The following is a 19,829-nucleotide window of genomic DNA, read 5'->3' on the forward strand; positions in this document are numbered from 1 at the left end:
TCTGTCTAGGGGTTCCCAAGCCCCTAACAGTTCTAGCATAAGAGATTCATTATTGTTCGCAGGGTTGCTTAACAACCTCCACCATTGATGAAAGTGTAGTCTGATCATAGAGAGAAACCACTTTTTTCTTACTTGTTAACCCACTACAATCCTCCTTACAAAGTCTCTTCGCCTTTGTCAAACTCGAAGGAATCATGTTTTCATCCATACTAACCAGACCTTGCTTCTTCTTTCGATTTCTCAACTCCACCGTGACTGTGTTATTGGGTTTTTCTAGGGCATTTGTGATATCACCCTATATATTTTGAGTGATTGGGACACTTACCAGATCAGCTTCATTGACACGTGGCTGCCTACTCAGCTTCTGACTCAACAGGCTCCCAGAATGATCCTCATAAGGAAACAACGCCTCAGCTTGCATGATCTGATCAAAATCTAGCTGTGTTACGTGGTCAGCACTAACATCTTCCTCCAAAATTAAATCCTTATCAAATCCCAATTTTGAAATTTCATCCTTACCAAACTTATTCAATTCCCTATCAATTTCCTCAATTCTTTCCTTAAAATCCTCCCTAGTATCTCAGTTTTTCTTCACTCTCCCACCCGTGATCCTCTCCTCAATTTCAAGACCTAATCCCCTGACATTATTCTCCTCCTCAAAATCCTCACCTTCCTCGGCTATTGGGTACACCACCACCAGAGACTTCTGCAAACCCAAAACCACCACCAAGATCAGACTTGGTTCTTTGTTGTTCATCTATTGCCTCTCTTTTTTCCTTGCCTCATAATAACCCAGTACTATAATCACCGGACTACTTCCCTTAATAAATGGTGGGGCACAAATCCAAGACCCATACGCTTACTCTTCCTTCTTCAACTAACCTTCACTATCTAGCCATAGCCCGCAATCTCTATCCACATGGCTCAAACACCCACACCAATAGCAAAGGTTTGGTAACCTTTCATATTTAAAACAAACCCACCCTTGTTCCCCCTGAGAAGAAGAGAAACGCCGCCCTTAACAAAGAGGTTTGTTAATATCGATAAGAACCCTAACCCTCATAAAACTCCCTCCATCCATTTAAGTAACATCATCCACTCGGCATACCGAGCCAACAACATCACACAAATCTTCAGCAACCTTACAGTTTAAAAATCTCACTAGGATATCATGGACTTGAACCCAGACTGGAATCTTATCAAAACTTAACACCCTAATCGAACCTCCTCTATCATACCACTTGTACGGCACCGAGACCCCAAAGCCCATACCGGCATTAAGCCCAAGCCCATACAGGTCCTGGGCCCAGGCCCTTACCGGTTTTGGATGCAGGCCTAGCGGAAAGATCAAATTACCCTACGCCCTTCTTGAAACTGCCTTAACGTGAAAACAAGTTTTGGGGTCTGAGTTCCAACAGACGATCGGTTTAACTTTCCCGGGCAAGCGAATTGACCGTGTCCGGGAAAGTCATGATATGCACAGGAAACTCATGAGATGCACGGGAAACTGAGTTGCCGAACATAATCCATCAAGCAGGAACCAAGTTCCAAGGTCATAAATGCTGCACCGCCCTCTCACCTAAACATCCACTTTAACCAGATAATATTGGACCCTAGGTAGCACTAACGATGGCTGTAATCATAATCTCCCCACTAACCTTGGCTATAAATAGAAGAAATTAGGGAGAAGAAGGGGTTCAGAAAAATCGAAAGAAAACCATCAAGTGAGAAAGAATAAACTGAGTGTTGCTTTGAGTCTCTCTGCCGAGAACGACCCAAAGTAGGAAATCCTCAAACCCACTACAAATAAATTGTGAGCCCAAGTAATTTAAGGCCCAGAAGTCTCGTACTTGGTTCTTACAATTGGCGCCCACCGTGGGGCTCTCCTACGAAGCTGTGGTTCGATTGAGACTCAAACAAGGGAGATGTCTGAAGAGCATTCAGGAGGGCGTGCTCCAAGCAATTCTATAGGATCTTCTCGGGGATCGACGTGGAGGGAGAGAAGGCAGAAATGGCGGGAGGATAGGGAGCATCCAAGAGGAGAGGAAAGGTCCGGATTGGGAGAAGGATCGGCCCAGACACACCGGACGATTTCAGGCGTCTCGGCGCATCGGTAATATGATGATAGAGACCGAGAGCTGGAGTGGTTACGCAGATTGGTAATGGATTTGGAGCTAGAAGCAAGGGATCGGCGCCACGAAAGGAACCGCAACCCCCAACAAAGGAGAAATCGGGGCGAGGAGGGCTCCAGCCAATCTGGTACGCAACAATACCGAGACCGATCACGTTCTCAAGAGTCACATCGGCACTCCCGGGAGGCACGTCATCAACGGGACCGTTCCCGATCGCATGGATATGATGACCGAGGATCAGAGTCGCCGGAGGAGCGGCAGCACCACAATGCCGCGATGGACGCCATGAGCAGAGCCTTGCGGATGGCAGCCCGGTCTCCATTCTCCGATGAGATTGAACGAGCCCCCATGCCGAGTAGATTCACGCGACCGCCATTCAATTCCTATGAGGGGAGGACAGACCCCGTGGAGCATGTCAGTCATTACATCCACATGATGTCTTTGCATGCGCACAATGATGCACTGATGTGTAAAGTGTTCCCCTCTAGCCTCGGTTCAACGGCCCTGAGATGGTTCAATGGGTTACGGAAAGGCTCCATACACAGTTTTGCCGAGCTGATACAAGAATTCGGCAGTAGATTTGTGACATGTAGCCGAGTGCAACAGCCGGTTGACGCGCTACTTTCCATGAAGATAAGGGTCGGGGAAACCTTTCGGAGTTATGTCAGCCGATACTGGGAACTCTACAACGAGATTGGTGGAGGGAATGAGAAAATTGCGGCGAGCACCTTCAGGATGGGGCTCCCCGAAGACTCTGAGTTACGGGAGTCGTTGACAAAAAGACCCCCCGAGGATATGAGGCAACTGATGAGGCGCATAGAGGAGTACAAACGCCTGGAGGACGACCGGCTGCAGAGCAGGGGGAAAGCCCCATTAATTGGGAGATCTCGGTAAGGCGTTTTGCCGAAAAAACCAAAGAGAGACTTCAGAATGCAAGAACCAGAGGTGCAAATCGAAGGGGTAAATGTGGCATTTAAGGAGCCCGTGCACAAAATCTTGGAGCGGATCAAGAACGAGCCATTTTTCAGATGGCCAAACAAAATGGGGGGCGACCCATCTCGGAGGAACCAAAACCTGTACTGCACCTACCACAAAGACAAGGGACACACCACCGAGCAGTGTCGGGTACTAAAGGATCACCTCGGGCAGCTGGTAAAGGCAGAGTACCTGAAAGACTTCATTGCAGACTCCGCTCACCAAGAAGCCGGACTAGGCATCCAACAGAAAAGGAACCCCCTCCCGCCTCCACTGGGGGTAATCGAAGTCATCCATGCTGCACCAAGAGGAACGATAGCAACAAAAAGGGTATTGACAGTGGCTTGCACGGGGGGAGGGCCAGCCGAGAAGAAGAAGAAAGTTGGACAGCTTAACATCTCGTTCGGGGAAGACGATTTGGAAGGAACAGTCCAACCCCATGACGACGCTTTGGTGGTCACGGCCCGGATAGGCAGGTTTCTGGTGAAGAGGGTAATGATTGATCAAGGGAGCGGGGCAGACGTCATGTACCCAGACCTCTTCGAAGGGCTCGGATTAAGGACCCAAGATTTGGCGAAGTATGACACGCCGCTAGTCTCATTTGACGGGAGAGTCGTAATTCCCGAAGGTCAAATCTCTCTCCCAGTGAATATGGAAGGAAAGGGAGTTATAGTTACCTTCATAGTAGTCCGATCATTCTCGCCGTACACCGCAATCCTGGGGAGGCCGTGGATTCACGCCATGGAGGCTGTCCCGTCCACCCTCCACGTAAAAGTAAAATTTCCAACCGAGTATGGAATTGCCGAGGTAAGGGGGAACCAACAAGTGGCGAGACAGTGCCTTATCACCGCGGACACATGGAAAAGTGAACAACCCGAACAAGCTGAGCAGGCCGATAAAGAAGATTCATAGCAATTACAGAGGCCCCGAGGGGAAGCGGGGGCGGACGTGGCCGAAGAGGTACTGAAGGTTAGAATTCTTCCAGATACTGACAAGTATTTTCAGATAGGCACAAGCATGAATGACCGGGAAAGGGTGGAGATGTTGTTGTTCCGTTTGCAGAACGTAGATGTTTTCGCATGGAACCCGTACGAAGTGCCCGGAGTAGACCCCGAGTTCATTGTCCACAGGCTCAACGTGGACCCATCATTTCCCCCGAAGAAGCAGAAACCAAGGAGAGCATCAAAAGAGCACGTCGATGCAGTAAACCTGGAGGTCCAACGGCTGAAGGAAGCCGATGTCATAAAAGAAATATTCTTCCCGAGATGGCTAGCAAACACTGTCGTAGTGAAGAAGAAGAACAGTAAATGGAGGGTTTGTGTAGACTTCACAGATTTGAACAGAGCGTGTCCCAAGGACCCATTCCCAATGTCCAAGATTGATCAGCTGGTAGATGCCACGTACGGGCACCCGAGGATGAGCTTCCTGGATGCCTTCCAAGGCTACCACCAGATTGCCTTGGCGCCCGAGGACCGAGAAAAGACAGCATTTATATCCCCGAACGCAAACTATCACTACGAGGTCATGCCGTTTGGATTAAAGAATGCCGGGGCCACCTACCAACGTATGATGACAAGGATGTTCCGAGAAAAAATTCGATGCACGGTTGAAGTTTATATCGACGACATGGTGGTAAAAAGCAGAAAAGAGTCGCAGCATACTGAAGACCTTCGGGGAGTATTCGAGATACTAAGACGGCACAAATTGCGCCTGAATGCCGAAAAGTGCACTTTCGGAGTGGGGGCTGGCAAATTCCTGGGTTATCTGATCTCCCCTCGGGGAATAGAGGCTAACCCCGACCAAATAGAGGCCGTCAATCGCCTCAAACCACCGAGCAATCCTAAGGAGGTGCAAGTGCTCACTGGAATGTTAGCCGCCCTGAACTGATTCATCTCCAAGTTTGCCGATCGCTGCCGGCCATTCTATCAACTTCTGAAGAAGTGGAAGGGGTTTCATTGGGACGAAGGATGTGACGAGGCTTTCCGAGAGCTGAAGGAATACTTGGCAAAGGCGTCGAGGTTGACGGCCCCGGAGCCCAGAGAGGATTTGTTTATGTACCTCTCAGTTACCGAGCATGCCATAAGTGCTGTGTTGCTAAGGGACCAAGGAGTACAAATGCCAGTGTATTACGTAAGCAAAACCTTGGTAGTTTCTGAGACAAGGTACTTGCCTTTGGAGAAGTTAGTTTTGGCCCTGGTGCACGCCACGAGGAAGTTGCCACATTACTTCCAGGCTCACACGGTGTTCGTTCTCACTGAGTATCCTTTACAGTCACTGTTGAAGAGATCGGACTTCACGGGCCGAATTGCCAAATGGGGGACTCGGTTTGGATCGTTTGACATAAGATACCGACCTAGGAGCTCGGTGAAGGGACAAGTCCTCGCAGATTTCATCGCAGAATTCACACCTAAGAACGATGGCAAAGTAATCTGTAGTGCAGAAATTCGCCCGTGGAGGGTATTTGTGGACGGCGCCTCAAATGCTATGGGGGCCGGAGCTAGCATTGTCATAATTACCCCTGAGGGCATACGATTGGAACACTCCTTCAGGTTGGGATTTAAAGCCTCAAACAATGAAGCCGAGTATGAGGCCCTACTGGCCGGCTTGAGGGCCGTATTGCATCTGGGTGTAAAAGATGTAGAAGTTTACTCGGACTCTAGGCTGGTTGTGTATCAGATCACAGGAGACTTCGAGGCTCGGGACTCTCGAATGAAGGCTTATCTGAGTATGGCCAAGCAGATCATCAGCCAATTCGAAACAGTAAAAGTGTCCCAGGTAGCTCGGTCGCAAAATAAGCACGCCGATTCCCTTGCCACGTTAGCCTCATCGGCTACGGAGGACACGCCTCAGTTAGTCATAATAGAACTTATAAGGGAGCCAAGTATCAGTGTGAAGAGTGTCCCCGGCCAAGCCAGAGTAGAGGTTGCGCAGGCAGCAGTGACTAATCCGTGTTGGATGAAACCGATCATAGATTTTCTTGCCGAGGATATAGTTCCGGAGGATGAGAAAGAGGCCAAGAAGATTCGTCGGGTTGCTCCCCAGTACTGGCTGTCCTCGGACCGCAAATTGTACCGAAGGTCCTTTGCTGGCCCTTACCTTTTGTGCTTGCATCCCGAGAAAGTCAGGGAGCTTCTGGCGGAGCTACATGAGGGGGTGTGTGGCGGACACGTTGGGGGACGATCTTTGGCACACAGAGCGATGACCCAAGGGTTTTGGTGGCCTCAGATGCAGAAGGATGCCGCTGAATATGTTCGGAGCTGCGAACAGTGTCAAAAGCACGCCCCTCTGATCCATCAGCCTGCAGGGCGCCTGAATCCTGTCAGCAGCCCTTGGCCGTTCGCACAGTGGGGGCTTGACATTCTCGGACCGTTCCCCCGAGCAACGGGGAACCGCCGTTTTGTATTGGTGGCAGTAGATTACTTCACGAAGTGGGCGGAAGCCGAGGCCCTGGCCAATATCCGGGATACTGACGTGAAAAAGTTCGTATGGAAAAACATTATTACAAGGTTTGGGGTGCCAGATGCGCTAGTAACAGACAACGGGCTACAATTCGACAGCAAAGCCTTTCGGGCCTTCTGCAGCGAACTCGGCATCAGGAACAAATATTCAACCCCCGCTTACCCACAAAGCAACGGTTAAGCTGAGGCAGTAAACAAGACTATTCTGAATAGGCTCAAGAGGAGGTTGGACGGGGCGAAAGGAAGATGGGCAGATGAACTACCCAGTGTATTGTGGGCTTACCGCACGACCCCCAGGAGATCCAAGGGGGAAACCCCATTTTCTCTGACGTACGGAGCGGAAGCGGTGATACCGACCGAGGTGAGCTTATGCAGCGCAAGGATCGCCGGGTTTGACCCCATCCAGAACGCCGACCTGATGATGGAGCGTTTGGATTGGTTAGAAGAATGCAGAGAGGCCGCATCCATATGGCTCGCCGAGTATCAGCAGAAACTGGTTCCAAGATACAACCGAAATGTAAAGGGGAGGAAATTCAGCGCCGGGGAGCTAGTACTAAGGAAGGTTGTGGGAAACATGCGAGATATAGCTGCAGGGAAGCTTGCTCAGACCTGGGAGGGACCATACAGAGTTACAGCCATTGCGGGTGCAGGGGCCTACTACTTAGAAGACCTCGACGAGAGGCCGCTTCCCCGGCCATGGAACGCCAACAACTTAAAGAAATTCTACGCATAATTACCCGTGTAAGCCACAACTTGTATTTCGTTAAAATCAAGATTATGATGAACTTATTTGTATACGCCATTTTCGCGACTATGTACCAAGAGAATTGCAAATAATATCTCTAAGGACAGAAACCTGACCCTCGGCTCGATCATATTCGCCGAGCAGGTGGAAACCTTACAAATAAATCTCTAAGGACAGAAACCTGACCCTCGGCTCGATAAAATTCGCCGAGCAGGTGGAAACCTTACAAATAAATCTCTAACGACAGAAACCTGACCCTCGGCTCGATAAAATTCGCCGAGCAGGTGGAAACCTTACAAACAAATCTCTAAGGACAGAAACCTGACCCTTGGCTCGATCATATTCGTCGAGCAGGTGGAAACCTTACAAATAAATCTCTAAGGTCAGAAGCCTGACACTAGACTCGGTCAAAGTCGCCGAGCAGGTGGAAACCTTACAGCTAAAATCTTTAAGGACAAAGACCTGGTACTCGGCTCGATTAGAACCAACGAACGGGTTTAGACCTTATAACTAAAAACACAAAGGACAAAAGCATGACTCTCGGTTAAGCTAAATGACCCAAAGCACTGGCATAATTCCCGTGAAACAAACCAATTGACAAAAATTCATGCAACTGATTAAAATAAAAGTCAAACGGAAAGCATGTTACTCGTCAAATAGATAAAAGTAATTGTTCATGCACCACATCCCAGTGCCTTAGGCAAATAAACCTTTGAAATTAGAAAATTGATAACAACAAAGTAAAAATACAAAAAGGCAATAAAGGAAATCAGTTGGAAGGTCGGGCAGGATCTGTCACTTCTACTTGGACGGTCAGGGGGAAAGGCGGGTCTTCACCAAGAAGCTCCTGCACAGTCGGGATGCTGGTGACTTCCACTTCCTCGGGCTCAGCGTGAGCATCAATTTGTTCAACCAGCTCCCTCATACTGGCCGTTTCCTCCTCGTCAATAGCGGTCGGGGCTTCCTGGACGGCAGGGACAGGGCTCGGAAACGGAATTTGGCCGGGGTCCCTCAGATGCGAATCTTCAGGAGCTCCCATTGCTTGGAGAGCGGCGAACCACCCGGCCTCAAAACCCATATGCCGAGCCCGAGCCACTACCGGCTCTGCTGAATTTTCGGCATCAACGAAGCCCTCGTTGTACCACTTTTGCTCCGCGGCCTCCAAGGCTGCCCTGAGGTCGGCTATCTCATCGGCGTTGGCGGTATTAAGGCTGATGGCTTCGGCTAACTTGACCTCCGTCTCATTCTGCTTCGCCAGGATCTCCGCACACCTCTTCTCGGCCAATGCCCGGTTCTTCTCAGCAGCAGCAGCCTTCTTCTCGGCAGACTCGGCAGCTTTAAGCTTTTCCTTCGCCGTTTTGGCTGCCGACTCCCGCGCACCCATCTCGCGCTCTACTTCCTCGGCCAGATCCCGTGTCCGGCTGGCTACTATGTGACCCAGTTGAGCAGCCTGGCAAACCCAAAAATTAATAAAGAGGCAGAAAAAGATGCATGGAAAGAAAACGAAGAAGCTAAGTAATTACCGCAATGGCGTGCCACTCTAACCGGCGCCCCACAGACTCCTCGGATCCCTCCTCAAAGGCATGCACGTCCTCGGGAAGAAGGAGACCTTCGGCCAAAGTTTGGGCAATACGGCCGCCCTCTCCCTTCTCCCACACCCGAACACATGCGGTTGAGGGCAGTGGTTTGCCGTCCAACAGAAACTTTGGCTTCCATGCTGGAGCCACCTGAAAAGAGGACGCAACCCCAATGCCAGCTTGGGTCGGTGGCTTACGGATAACAATTCCTCCTGCTAGTTGGGGAGGAGTCTGGACTGCGGCATCCCCCGGACCCGTGGAAGGTTGATCGGTCACTTTTTGCTTCTTACGAGCCCGTCCAGACTGCGAAGGGGGTGGAGGCTGAGACACTTAACCCCGGCCTTGAGCAGGCGGGGGTTGATTGGGCTACCGGGCACCGGGCACAAACCGGTCGATGGTCATGACTCTCCTAGACACCATCCTTGCACCGGGTTGGATAGCTTCAGCTAGCAAAGCAGCCGGTTCTATCACTTGCTGTTGAGGCTCGGCAGGTGGATTCTCGGGATTGGGCTGCTCTTGGGCTTGGTCTCCTTGCTGTATGGCTTCGTGGGCTATCTCTCTAAGGTGCTGAGATACCCGTTCCGCAGACTCGTCTCGCAAGGGAGCTAGCTCGTCTGAGGCAGTGAACCGCCGACCAAATTCTCTTGCCTCCCCGGTTGTAAGTTTCGGAGGCAAAAAGTTTACGTACCGGACGTCTATATATGATAGCAGGGGGCTGTCAACTAATAATGCCTGCTTGAAGGTCTGCCAAGTAGAGTAAACTGGCTCTACTCCGAGGATCAAATGCGAGGCCCGGAGTTGTCCGTCCCAATGCACGTATATCTCGGAACGGAGGACGAAGTTCAGATCCTTGACGTGGACGGGTCTGAGGTCCGGAACGAACACCTTGCCGTCTGCAAAAGAGCAAGTATCGCATTAATATCTAACAATAAGAAGGAAAAGAGAAGCATAGGAAAGCAGTTATATTAAGGGAATAGTACGAACCCACTTCACACCGTGAAAGGGGGCAAGGGACGTCCCCGGCAAACCAATTGCCGCGCACCCTAACAAACTCCCCGGCGGAGTTCCTGTTCGAGTCAGGTAGGCATGATATCAGCCGTACCCGATTATCTCTTGTCTTTAAGTAATAGTTGGTGGATTTGTTCCCACAGAGGCTATACATGTGGTTAATGTCATGGTGGTTTAACTGTAAGTTAAAAGTATGATTCAACTTATTGACGCAGCTAACTACCCGGTAAAAGTTGGGTGGAAGCTGGTCAGGACACAGCCCGTAGTATGTAAGTGCGTTTATCAAGAGGGGATCCACGGGGAACCTAACCCCTCCTTCTAAAATTGACATCAAAGGGAAAAAGGCTATGCCCCGCCCTCGGTGGAGTTCAATATCACTCTCGTGGCAGTAGGCCACATCCACGTCATCGGGAACATTAAATTTACTCCTAAAGGTGGCTAAAGCAGCCGGGGATTCTAGAAGGTAAGAGTAACCCATCTATAGTGACTAAAACTACAAAAGGGGAACTTGAAGAAATAAAGCTGAAGGAACTGGAAGGGGTAGAAAAACTTACTTTGGGTTCTAAGGAGGAAAGGAGCACTGGGCAAGCGAGTAAGCGCACAGTGATTTGGTCGGCAGAGAGTAAGCGCAAAAAATTAGAGGCGAAGGAAAAATGAAATGATGTTCAGAGGGGGACTAGTTATAGAGCCAAAAGGAAAGGCGGGAGAAGAAACGTTTAATCAAGCAATAAATTGGCACGATTTACGAGCGGCCCATCGAATGCCAAACGTAAGTGATTCACGCGCCGTTTCGGTTCACGAACCGACAGGCAATAATGGCGACTGCATCTGGCGCTGCGAAACGGCGCGTCTTTTGAGATGGATATTAATGAGAAGCCGTAGTCACGAGTCCCAGGCTATAAGATTCCCGAGGTCAAAAGTCCCAGGCAACTCCTTGATTCTTCTCGGTGACTGAGTATGAATCAAGGGGGGGCTAATGTACGACACCTAGACCCCAAAGCCCATACCGGCATTAAACCCAAGCCCATACAGGTCCTGGGCCCAGGCCCTTACCGGTTTTGGATGCAGGCCCAGCAGAAAGGTCCAATTACCCTACGCCCTTCTTGAAACTGCCTTAACGTGAAAACAAGTTTTGGGGTCTGAGTTCCAACAGACGATCGGTTTAACTTTCCCGGGCAAGCGAATTGGCCGTGTCCGAGAAAGTCATGATATGCACGGGAAACTCATGAGATGCACAGGAAACTGAGTTGCCGAACATAATCTATCAAGCAGGAACCAAGTTCCAAGGTCATAAATGCTGCACCGCCTTCTCACCTAAACATCCACTTTAACCAGATAATATTGGACCCTAGGTAGCACTAACGGTGGCTGTAATCATAATCTCCCCACTAACCTTGGCTATAAATAGAAGAAATTGGGGAGAAGAAGGGGTTCAGAAAAATTGAGAGAAAACCATCAAGTGAGAAAGAATAAACTGAGTGTTGCTTTGAGTCTCTCTGCCGAGAACGACCCAAAGTAGGAAATCCTCAAACCCACTACAAATAAATTGTGAGCCCAAGTAATTTAAGGCCCAGAAGTCTCGTACTTGGTTCTTACACCACTGTATCACCACCAGGTGTTTATCAAAGCTCTATGGCGCGTTGCTTAAAATTTTCTCTACTTCCTCCTTATGGTCAAACACAAACAATAAGACATGATCTCCTGCTCTTCTCACCTCAAACCCCCTCACAGATCACCACAAAGGGCTAAAAGTTTTAATTACTGCCTCAACAGTCAAAGCCCTTTTTGTTAGGAATTTCGCAGCCAGGATGAATTCAATAGTTGAATACTCATTGGGTAGTTCTAGGTTTTTCTCCTCTCTATCATTCAACGACAACTTCTGCCAATGCTTGGCCAAGCTATCCATCTCAGAGTCACTCCAACCCTTCCGTTTCTCCCATACACTAGAGAAAGGAAAAGAAATGAAAAGAGATAGTCCCCCAAGAAACCTCCAAGTAAAACATGTTTACTTGAGGTAAAAAGTAATCCTTACACAAGGAACGACAATTCTACAACCTAAGGGAAGCTTCCCTGGGTTCCAGAGAGAACTTACTTAGTGATAGAGAAACTCTAGATTTTTAACACAATATATATACAATATATATGTGTGTGAAATGAAAAAGCATATAAAAAAATGACACATACCAGCGTCTTGAATTGCAGTCCATTACAAGGCTAACAATATCCTATTAACTTAGGATATACAGACTTTCATCAATAAATAAATAAAACTTCGATTGGACCTATAGTGTGGGTTTGGATTCAGCGTTTCCACTGAATCCTGCATCGCGTTTTCCTCTTCTTCTTCTTCTTTTTATTTTATTTTTTATTTTTTATTTTTTTTGCTTTCACACGTTTAATGGAGGAGACAAAATTTACTGTTCATGAGACAAATGTCACTGTTCACGCACTATTCTGATACTATTCATGCACTATTTACGAATCCCACGACACTATTCATACATTTAAAAATTATTTTGTTACAGTGTTTTCAATTTTCAATTTCAGCAAAAATAAGTTCAATCCAAACACACCCATAATATAAAATCTTCATCCCAAACTTTTTCTTATTAATTGTTTCCCCAAACAAATTATATTTTTATTAAATGTAAGACTGCATACCAATCATATTTTCGAAATCTGTAAAGGGAAAAGCATTATACACTGTATATCAACATTTTTATTATGAGAATTGTCAAATTAATTATTTTTGGTTGGTAGAACTTATTGTTATTAATTGCATCCTTCCCAAAGGCAATCTTCTATCCCTAACAAATATCAGTTAATAAATTTTTTAATAAAAAAACAGCAATAAATTAACTTAAGGTGGATTTTTTTTATTAACTAATTCTTTTGAAATTTTTAAAAAAATTAACACTTTATTGTTAAACTGAGTTAAATAGAATATTCATTTAAATGACTACCATATAATAAATTGAGAGAAAAAAAATATACAGTAATGAATTGGCTTAGAGTGGACAAATCGACTACACTAACAACCAAATGGGGCGACTACAAAATCGGTTATAGTAATCGGTGAAAATTTTAAGAAACTGACACCGATGGATGCATTGATACCAATAGTCCACAGTGCATCCATCGATGGAAATATATATATATATATATATATATATATATATATATATATATCATATACTCATACAAAACAATGACGTGTTAGATGATGAAATTACGTCATTTCATGTCTAAAAAACGACATTGTTTTGGTTTGAAGATTTAATCATAATAATGATTCAATCTTCACTTCTTTTTCAAGAAGATTCAACCCTATCTCTCATATATCCTATCGTATGATCCCTTTCTCTCTTTCTTTCTCCAAATTTAGTTTTTCAGTGATTAGACTCTTAGATCTCAAAGATGTTGGTTGGGCCCCATTCTCCTCAATCATGTATTCAAGTAATTTTCCCCCTCTCTCCCTCTCTTCAATCTCCACTTCTTTTTCAAGAAGGTTCAACCTCTCTCTAATATATCCCCTATTGTATGATCCATTTCTTTGGCCTTTCTTTCTCTCCGATCTTCTGTGCTGTTGTTTGGGCCTTGTTCACCTCAATCTTGTATTCAAGTAATTTCCTCTCTCTCTCTCTCTCTCATTAATATAGAAATTTCTTTGAAAAAAAATTTGGGTTTTCATGTTTGCAGGTTAAATTGATTGGATATCCCCTTGTTTTCCTCAAGTTCAGACAAAGTTATAAATGAGAATGAGGTTAGTATTTTCAGTTCACCGTTTTAGTTCCAATGGCTATTAGTAATTTAGTATTATGATTTTTGTGTATCCCTCTCATATACGTGCGGTACATGTTTGTTTTGTATCTTGTGAGTGATTGATTGCTGCTTTCTGCTGTATAGATTTGTAAATGGTAGAAATACAGCCATGTTTCTGGTTGATCAGCAAACCAATCAACCAGACCGACCGCACTGCATCTGCATGTTTGGCGGGCCTAAAGCAAATTAGGCCAACCTGTCTGCACAAAATTTTCAAAAGGACGGTGCGGTTTAATAAAAATGAGCACCAATGACGTCGGTGCGGTGCAAAAAGAAGGACCAAAAAGCCAATTGCACCTCACGGATTACACCACCATGCATGAGCTTAAGACTGCACCTTAAGCTCCTCACACTTATCTTAGAAAGAAAGATTAATCATACTATTTGATTTTCTTTCTAGGCTGAAACCGCAAAATTGTAAAAAGGAATTGATTTTATTAAAAATCTAAAACCTTCCTTACAACTTACACATTCCTTACAACTTACCCAGGAGCTCTGTAGCCTGAATAGCACTTCTCTATGTTTTTATTCTCTTTAGCCATTGTAGCTATTAAATTATCAAAAAAAACCTTCCCTACGACTCAACAAAGGAGTTTACATGTATATATAACTATATATAATCAGTCTTAAAGAAGGAAAGTTTTACAAATAATACATAGTTATCTATAGAGATTTATACAAGGTAAGCTATCTGTTATAATCAGTCCTAATTGGGCTGTCAGCCTGCCACTAGTGACTTATTTTCGCCCCCGTGACGGTAGAATTATTATTCTCATTGTCAACAAGAGAGAAAAAGTAGTGCTCCAAAGTCCAAAAAACTCAAAGTTCACTCTTTTTGGCTTTTTGGCTTTTAGGCGGTGTCACTGATCTGGGTAATTAAGGAGACATTCGATAATATCTTCTCCTCACCTACAATCAAAATCTAAAAATAAAAAATAAAAAAACCCCTGCAGATTGTAATCTCTTCCACAAACTATTTTGGGCTCGTTTGGTTAGGGGATTTGGAGACTAAAAAATTGTTTTTAAAATCCAAAACTCAATTTCGCAACAACTTCTTATAACTTTTTAGTCTTTTTTACAAACATTCATTCTAAATTTAAAAGTTCAACAGCTTATCCAAACACCAAATGCATCATTTATAATATTTTTACAAATTATTGATCTAAACGTATCACTAACATCATTTTTTTACTTACCAATAACTACTCACCATATCAACAATTTGTAAAAAAGTTTGTAATTTCAGCATTTTTCAAGTATTAACTATTTCTTATTTCCTCATAAAAAATAAAAATCTTCTAATACTAGAATTTGTGAGTAGCCAAATCCAAGCACTTTAAATCAACGGTTGCACGTCATCATATATTCTGTTTGTGCACCTATAAATAGAAAGCCCCAACCATCGAGAATTCGAAATTCACATGATATCCTTGCCTCTTTTAAATACTTGTTTCCATGGGCTTCACAAACTTTCATATAAAAGTTTATCACATGGTTCACATAAAAATTTGTCTTACCTCTCCAAATTATTTTCAAGAGAAAATGATGATTCATTCTTGGATCACACACATGATTATCGAAATCTCAAAATAAAAACAAACTCCATTTCTACATCTGTAAAGCCGAAGTACATTGGATTACATTCTTTGAAAAGGTAATTTATTAGAGTAACTAATTATAAGCCCAGGAATGCACATATTACCCAACAAAGGAAGAGAGGAATAGAAAAATTAATACCCCCACTCTTCCCCTTAGGTAGAAGTCGCTGCTGTTATGGAACTGTTGCATTTGAACCTTGAGATAGTGATACCTCAGATAACTTAAGTCGATCATCTCACTGTCTTGGTAATCCTATCTAGCATGAAAAAATATGTCACTGCACCCTCTCAGCAATCCTAGATGAGTATGAAATAGGCCCTCCTTGTGTCTGCCTTGTGTTGTAGGATTTACATTTTAAGCACTTGTGAGCCACAATGTGAAAATTCACCTCTGACGTTTTCCCACAGTCGTTGCAGAGGATCCAAACCTAAGAAAATTGTAACAAAAAATTGTGGAGGTGTTATAGGTTGATAAACCTAGTTGCACAAATCATTGACACCTTATCAAAACAATTCTTACCATTTTATTTTGGTATGTTTGAGGCATAGGCGTTGCTGCAACCTGAGATTGGCGTTTGAGGCATAGGCGTTTCTATAAAACCGAAGTACATTGGTATGTTTGAGGCATAGGCGTTTCTATAAAACTATTTTATTTTTTATGTTTAGTAGAAACTTTAAATAAGTTGAAAAATTATCTCCTAACTTCTTTTATTTTAGCTTATTATGAGATAGATTTGTTTTCCAACAAAAATTAGTGGAAAACAATTGTAAGGTTGAATTTATTCAACCATCTAATTGGCTTTATTCCGTACCAAATTTGCTTGTAATTCAGCATTTAGTAACCCTGTATTTAGGTGGGTTTGTTGTAAGGGTAGTGAGTGAGATAGAGTGAAGATTGCTCAAGAGTGTGCAAGAAAATAGAGACTCGCGGTTGGGACTCGCGGGTGACTCGCGGCTGCAAGCCGCCAGAAGCAGCACACGTGCCAAGCATGCTGGAAGATGAACAGTCATGCTAGCTGGAGCACTACAGGACAAAACAGGACAACTGGCCATACGGTTAACTCGCGACTGGATCTCGCGACTTAGTCAAGCCGCGAGCCACCCCTGTTTTGTAAAACCTGACGTTCCACATTCCTCTCCCACTCCAGTATAAATACCCCTTTTACCCACGATTGAAAGAGAGCTTCCAGAGAGAATTTTGAGAGAGAAACCCTAAAGAAAAAACAGATTGTTTCACCCACAATCTATACCTTAGAGTCTCTTCAAATTTCTCATCTCTCTTCCTCTCCATTGTCAAAACCTTGAGAGGCATTATACCAAACCTGGTTCTCACCATCATCATCACTGTGAGACAGTTGTTTGGATTTCTGGGAAGCAGTTAAGAAGGAACCAATCTTCATTGGTTGATGCTACGGTCTAGTAGCGGAATCCGGGAAGCTAGAAAAGAAAAAGGTTCGGCGCAACCTCGTTGGAGCAAGAAGCTTGGAGGGCTTAGATGCACTGGGTAGATTAGGCTTGGAGGGTCTATTGCTGTCCTTGTATCCCAACTGTATTTTCTAGTGGATTATTTACCGCTTGGAGGGCGGCGGAGAGGTTTTACGCCGAGGGCTTCGGTTTCCTCTTCGATAACACATCGCGTGTTGTCTTTGTGTTTGCATCTTCCTTCCTCTCTATCTTTGCCTTTATATTATCTGCTGTGGATTTTATTCTGTTTTGGCTTAGATAGTTTTTTAACCAATTTCATATTATAGCATATGTTAAGTTTCCGCACACTTGTTGTTTCACATATTGCTTGAATTGGTTAAGTTGTAATTTGGGGGTCTAAACGTTCAAACGTGTTTTGTACACGTTTTTGAACTTTCATTTGGTATCAGAGCGGGTACACTGCTATTGGTTTCATTACCATTGTGTGATCCTTGACTCCCTTTTGAGATGGATAGGTCTCAATCCCTAAATGCACCTCCATATTTTGATGGTAGTAATTATGCTTTTTGGAAGGTTCGCATGAGAGCTTTTCTGTGTTCTATTGATGAATCCGTTTGGGATACTGTTGAGATTGGTTGGACCAAACCTGAGGCAGCCAAATCCACATGGGATAAGGCAGCACTTGCTGCATCTAATGCTAACAGTAAAGCACTCAATGCTATTTTCTGTGATGTGTCTCCAGATGAATTTCACAGGATTTCTCATATTACCGTTGCCAAAGAAGCATGGGAGATTTTGGAAACCACCTATGAAGGCACGAAGAAAGTGAAAGACACCAAGTTGCAAATGCTGACCCCTCGGTTTGAGGAGCTCAAAATGAGTGAGGGTGAGTCTTTTGACTCTTTCTATGGGAAGCTAAATGAGGTGGTGGTCAGTAAGTTCAACTTGGGGGAGAAAACGGAGGACTCAAAGATTGTAAGGAAGATCCTTCGATCATTGCCGGAAAGTTTTCGTGCTAAAGTGACAGCAATTGAAGAGAGCAAGGACCTTGATGACATCAAAGTACAGGAGCTGGTTGGTTCTCTGCAGACTTATGAGATGTCGCTGCCCAATCAACGGAAGAGTAAATCTCTTACTCTAAAGACCATTAATGAGAAGGTGGAAGATCAAGACTCATCGGGAGAAGATGTGGTTGACAAAGATGTTGTATACCTTGTCAAAAATTTCAGAAAGTTCTTGAAATTCAAAAATAATGGCAAATTTGTTGATAAAAGAAAATTCCAAAGTTCTGGAAGGGAGAAGAGGGAATTCAAAAAGAAAGATGGAAAAGAATCCCAACCCACACAAGGTGTCACTTGTTTCGAATGTAACGGGCATGGACACTTTAAGAAGGAATGTCCGAATTATCTGAAATCGAAAGGTAAAGTGTATGCCACGACCTTAAGTGACTCGGATTCGTCTGACTCAGAATCTGAAGAGAGCTGTGATGGAGAGGGGAACTATTCGGCTTTTATGACTATTGCTCATGTTGAGTCTTCAGATGAGTTGAATCTGCTTGTACGAGACCTTGGAGAACATAGTGATGATGAATCACTAGGAATTGTTGAAGAATCAGATGCTGAAGAAGATGAAAGCACAGCAAATCTTCAAGAGAATTATAACTCACTCTTGGAGAAGTCGAGTGAGTACACAAGGGTGGCCAAGGCTGCTGTGAGAAAAATGAAGAAGGCTGAGGAGGACTACAAAAGTCTCCTAATTCGATATAGGAAGGCCAAATGTAAGATAGAAACACTGAATGGTGAGTTGTCCGAAACTTACACAAAAGTGAGATTTCTTGAGAATGAGGTTGTGCAAGAGAATGCTAAAATAGAGAGGGTCACCACCAAGAAGCTAGATGATGTTATATCATCTCAAAAGAACTTTTCAGACAAATCCGGATTGGGATATACCGGAGGAAGTAGTTCATCTGGAAATGTCACTAAAGAAGTGAAGTTTGTAAAGGCCAAAGATCCAGTTGTAGCTGACCTTACTGGTGAGAAGCTCGAGGTGGAGGAGAAGAAGAATGTGGTGAACCAACGGATGCTGAATCCCCGTAATCAGTCTGTGGGCAGGTCTGAATCTCGTGCCAAGTCACGTCCACGACCACAAAGAGGTCCTAGAGGAACTTATGTGTACCATTATTGCGGACTTCAAGGGCATACTCGACCAAATTACCAAAAGCTGAGAGCAAAGAACAGTGCAACTCCTCAAAGGTCAGGAGGACCCAGAAATGATAGGAGAATTTGGCAGGTGATCAATCTAGAGATCAAAATGGAGATCCCGGAATGATGAACGTGATGAAGATGATTGGTGCATTCACCAACTGCTTAGAAAGCTTCTCACGAAGGTTTGAAAGCCCTAACTCCCGTACCCAATCCTATAAGGAAATCACCCCAAACGCAAGTGACGTGTGGGTGAAAAAGAGTACTCATACATAAGCATTACAACATGTCCATGCATTAATACTTCCTATGCTTTGTGACAATGTTTGTTTGGTTTGCTTGCTGTTTTTTATGTTGGTTGTTTGCTTGTCTACTTGTGAATATTTTTAATTTTGTTTTATCAATCTTTTTGTTTCTTGTTTAAAAAATCCAAAAATCACATAAAAAATTAGAAAATCAAAAAGCTTGATTGACTTTGTTGAGTTTTGTCTCAAAACTTGTTTTGTCTTGTACCTTTGTGCTAATGGCTTTGTGCATTTTCGAGCATTACTTGTTTTCATGCACTTATATCACTGTGGGAAAAATCTTGAAATTTATGTGATTGTTGTAAATAGATCTTCAAACTTGTCATGAATGATTAGTGAATGGTTATGTTGATCTTGAGACATGCATAGACTTGTGTCTATATATCTTCCCACTCTTTATTTTTGTTTTGCTAAAAAGAGCTCACCAAATGTAAATCTCCAAATGAAAAGAGATATTGAGCTGCAAAAGCCTGTCGCACATTCTAGTATTCGACTAGGAAAAAGGGTAAGCGACCTTATATTAAAGTGAATATTTATTCAGAAAGCCAAAGGCTTGTTCATTAAAGTGAAATGTCAAATATCA

The 19,829-nt window shown here is 44.3% G+C and overlaps 2 long non-coding RNA genes across 2 annotated transcripts; one reads left to right on the forward strand and one right to left on the reverse strand.

Moving 5' to 3' along the window:
- The first annotated feature begins 13,228 nt into the window (after nucleotides 1-13,228).
- Nucleotides 13,229-14,182, forward strand: LOC126690807 (uncharacterized). Its single transcript, XR_007644742.1, has 3 exons — nucleotides 13,229-13,517; nucleotides 13,595-13,658; nucleotides 13,802-14,182. It is a non-coding gene; the product is annotated as an uncharacterized LOC126690807 (long non-coding RNA).
- Nucleotides 14,183-15,290: 1,108 nt separating this feature from the next.
- On the reverse strand, nucleotides 15,291-15,887 carry LOC126690808 (uncharacterized). The gene is made up of 2 exons (XR_007644743.1): nucleotides 15,836-15,887; nucleotides 15,291-15,743 (listed from the first exon to the last, which is right to left on the reverse strand). It is a non-coding gene; the product is annotated as an uncharacterized LOC126690808 (long non-coding RNA).
- Between the last annotated feature and the right edge of the window lie 3,942 nt (nucleotides 15,888-19,829).

This window comes from Quercus robur, chromosome 7, assembly GCF_932294415.1.
Source record: "Quercus robur chromosome 7, dhQueRobu3.1, whole genome shotgun sequence".
Taxonomy (NCBI): Eukaryota; Viridiplantae; Streptophyta; class Magnoliopsida; order Fagales; family Fagaceae; genus Quercus; species Quercus robur.